Source organism: Marmota flaviventris, chromosome X (assembly GCF_047511675.1).
Source record: "Marmota flaviventris isolate mMarFla1 chromosome X, mMarFla1.hap1, whole genome shotgun sequence".
NCBI classification, from domain to species: Eukaryota; Metazoa; Chordata; class Mammalia; order Rodentia; family Sciuridae; genus Marmota; species Marmota flaviventris.
Genome location: NC_092518.1, coordinates 105,404,734 through 105,409,279, shown reverse-complemented (window position 1 = coordinate 105,409,279; position 4,546 = coordinate 105,404,734). Strand labels below are relative to the sequence as shown.

General features: G+C 35.5%; 1 pseudogene; it reads right to left on the bottom strand.

Annotated features, from left to right (window-relative positions):
- Window positions 1-2,051: 2,051 nt before the first annotated feature.
- Window positions 2,052-3,124, bottom strand: LOC114090736 (protein tyrosine phosphatase type IVA 1 pseudogene; annotated as a pseudogene).
- Window positions 3,125-4,546: the final 1,422 nt, after the last annotated feature.

Genomic DNA, 4,546 nt, shown 5'->3' with positions numbered 1-4,546 from the left:
TACTTGATTACGTCCCTTGCCTATTTTTTTCTTTGGTTACCTGTCTTTTTATTACTTATTTTTAAAAGAGTCCTTTCTATACACTTGGCAATAATATATGTATTTCAGATATTTATTTCCACTCCGGGGCTTTTCCTTTTATCTCTTAAATGGAGTCATTTAATAAACATGAGTTTTAATTTTAATATAATCAATTTTATTTGAAAAATTTAACTTTAACATATTTTTAAGGCAGTCAATTCCATTAGGGGATAAAGGAAAAAGAACAAGGCTATGCTTCATAAGAAATAAAAAAGAAGTTACAAGTTATTCAGTATTTCAGTTTTCATGTTTATATTTGTGGTGCTGCATATAAAACTTGGAAAGTTGAAATGTCCATTTTGACATATGAATCTTTTCAGAGTATCTTATTGTCCTTTTTTCTTACTACATATTTTCAGAAAGCAAATGTTTTGAGTATTAAATATGTCTTTTATATTCTTTTATTTTTCAACTTCCCATTGTGATGGATGGCCACAGAAGAGATCACCAAAATATTCATTAGTTAATTCCAAGTCTGTTATTCTGGAATTTTCTAATAGTACAAAGAAGCCCAAAACCTTGATAAGGTATTCATAATATATATAAGGAACAATTTACAGGAGTGGAAATAGTTCCAATTCTGGCTATCTGCAATATGGTATTAAGAGGGATTCTAAAACCACATCTGAGCTCAGAGGAAAGACACAGCATGTTCAATTATTAATGTTGCTACAGGACTATAGGCATCTATTCTCCAATATAATTTTTTTCTTTTACTTTTCTACAGCATTTGATTCAGAATTTTCATTACAATTGAAGAAATATTTGAGACCTAAATGCCACAATCCTCTGTTTCTGTTTTCTACCTGTATTCTCAAATGCAAACTCTTTTTTTAGAGAGAGAGAGAGAGAGAGAGAGAGAGAGAGAGAGAGAGAGAGAGAGAGAGAATGAGAGAATTTTAATATAGTTTTCGGCGGACACAACATCTTTGTTTGTATGTGGTGCTGAGGGTCGAACCCAGGCCGCACGCATGACAGGCGAGCGCACTACTGCTTGAGCCACATCCCAAGCCCTCAAATGCAAACTCTTTTTTTTTTTTTGCATTTCATTATTTATTTAGATGTTTAAGCTCTCTCACTAAGTTTTTACAAGCTGGTGAACATTGACAAATTATTTCTCCCACAGAACTATAACCACATATTCCCAAACAGTATAAATATATGGTTGAACTAACATTAATACACATCACCATTTTATCAATTACATAATAAAACAAAATTATCAAGTATCCAAATATTAAGTTACACAGCTCAAAAGGCATATAAAATATTAGATGTCTGCTCAATTCATCAGCAGAAACCTACTTTTTTCTTTTTTCTTTTTTGCAAGAGGTTGGGAATAAAAGAAAAAAAATCACACTTCAAACAAAAAGTCGGTGAACAACTTCTGATAATTATGAAAAAAATTACAAGAATTTCAGAAACTTTATGATTAAGAATTGTTTTACCTACAATAACAGAGCATCTCTACCTTTTAAAAAATATTTACTAAATTAAAGAGCATATATTCTACAGGTTCTGCACAAGACAAAGGCAACATTTTACTAAAAATATTTAATAGCCCCCTCCCATTCTTTTTTTCAGGCCCTCCCTGTTAAATTGTACGTCAGAGTGCAAACATTAAATTAACTGTAAGGCTTTTTTTTTGTTTTTTTGTCTGGAGACTTAAAGACATGTGCTTCTGTAAAAACGTAGGTTTTCAAAATGGAGGTTTCCCATAACAGCAAAAATAAGACTTATAGAAAGATATTAAATAAAAATAATTGCTGTAAGACTTGGTAAAAGAAAACAAAAACAAAAACAAAAACAAAAAAATCCCAATAGGTAAAAGCAAACCTGATGTGTACTGGTATGAATGTGGGAGATGTAAACATAAAAAGAGCAGGCAAATAATCATATAGGGCCTACAATGTTTGAAATGACTGAAGGAATAAATCACATAAGGTCTAGAGTGTTCTTAGTTCCTGGAATTTTGGTTTTGTATGATACTAAAAATATACAAGTATTGTGCTGGGTATTTTGGCACCTAATCTTTCTAAATTTCTTATGTAAGATTCTGGCATGGAAATAGATTTAAAGACATTAACTCAATACCGCATGATTTCAGGAAAGGTCAACTGGTACAAATGATAAGCACATTTTTAAATTGTGAACAGCAAGAATCTTTTGCTAAGTGTCCAAACAGGTTGATCATAACCCAAACATAGAGGTTGAAATTCTGTCAAGCTTGTGGCCTGGTAAAACTGCTTTCCAATACTCCTATGGAAGCTTCATCAGACTTATTCACCACGCCAACATGTTGGCTAATATGTATGACAAATTAGGTCCCGTTTTAAGTTCCACTTCCAAGGCAATAGCATCAGGCGCCCGAGTTTTATTGAATGCAACAGTTGTTTCTATGACCATTGGAGTCTTTGAAGTGCAGCCGCATTTTAGGACGACACTTCTCCAAATACAAAAGTTGCTTGCTGTTAAAGGCTCCACGCCGCTTTTGTCTTATAAATTGTACTGCATCTTCATATTTCATTCCGCCTTCAATCAATGCCAGGGCAACAAGCACTGGAGCTCTCCCAAGGCCTGCAACACAATGAACAGCAATACAACAACCAGGTTCTTCACGAAACTTAATTTTTACAAGACTTAACCAGTCATCGACAATTTGGTTGGACGGTGGTGCACCATCATCAAAAGGCCAATCAAGAACATGGATGCCTTCTTTCTCCACAAGAGTAGTGTCATACGTTGCTTCACATACTCTTACTATTGTGGTAACACCATACTTCTTAAGTTCCTCTATAAATTTGTTTAAGGTTGCATTGGTTGGATTGTGTGTAATAAGAAATCTCATGTTCTTGTATGTGACTTCTACAGAAGCAGGGCGGTTCATTTGAGCCATGTTAATTTAGTTAAAAAAACACTCAATAGGGTTATGAAAGAATTTAAAAAATTGAATACAGAAATGATGCAAAGTAACTGAAGTCTACTTCAATATACTCCACTTGATATTCTCAGTGCTTTGAGTATGAAGTTGGGATTAATGGGAAATGAAATGAACCTCCTAACAAGAAGCAGCAATTCTTCAATCCATTAATACTGAGGCAATAGAAAGGAAGTGCACTGAGGTTTACCCCATCCAGGTCAGAATTCTTGTAAAATGCTCGGTGGATTTTCAATTCAATACGTCTGTGTCCAGGTTAACCACTCTTATGGGGGCTTCTTGGTGGAGTAGTAATGAATTTCTACAGTTCACTTGTCTGCATAGAGGTCGTGCTGTGCCTGGCAGTAATCTCCAGTGCCCTTCAGAAACTCCATAAATGTGTGACCAAGAACACCACAGAACTGAGGAATATGTTTCCTCATTGAAGATTGTGGCCTAATCATACAGCCGGTCCTGAGGCGGCGGCGATACAAGCGGCGGCGGTGGCGGCGGCTGCAGGGCAGGGGTGGCTGTGGTCGTCGCGGGGCGGAGGCGGTGGCGGTGCAGGCGGCGGTGGGCGCACCAGACTACCATGCAGTCGCAAACTCTTATTGTGTTTTATCTTTCCTGCTAAGAAGTAGAAGACATAACTGAATCACACAATGATATCACTTATCTTCTAACAGGTCCTTTGCTGCATAATACACGAACATGACCATGCCCATTGCTGTTCTTTCCCTAATTTATTCAACAAATATTGGAATGCCATATATCAAATTTTTCCATCAAAGAGCTTAAAGTTTAGTGGGAAAATGAAGATGATTCACAAGTTAAATAAGTAGAAACAACAGTCCATTTAGTTTGTGGTAATGAGGACTGAATCCCGAACTTTGCACATGCTAGATAAGGACAAGAACTCTACCACTGAGCTAAATCCATAGCCAAAAACAATATTTTAGATAGTGAAATGTGCTGAGCAGGGGACAAAAGACATCTATTTTCTGAGAAGGGGAATTGAATTGTCAAAGAGGCTTCAAATTTTATAGAGAATAACTACATGGATTCATGTTGAGAAAAGTACTTTTGAGTAAATATGTGGAGGAAAAGCAGGATCTGCTCATATACATATTTGAGGCAAGAAAAATAAAGCACTAATTGCAATGGCAAAGAGATGAGAACATCACTGGGGTATTTGTGGCACAGCAAGTATCCCAATGTAACTGAACTTGAGTAAGCAAGAATAGAGAAAAATAAATCAGCAAGTTAATGCAGACAAATTATGTGGAGCTTTATAGATCTTAAGACTGATTTTTCCTATGACGTGAGTAAGATGGAAATCCACTTGACAGTTTTGAGCAGAGAAGTAACATAATCATATTTATGCTTTAAAAAGAACACTTTGACTGTTGTGTTGAGAACAGATCACATGTGGGTCCAGATCAGAAGAAGTAAGAACATTTAAGAGATTATTATAACAAAACAAGCAATTGATCATGACTGAATCAAGCTCATGACTATATAAGAAGTAAGAAATGATTACATTCTAGA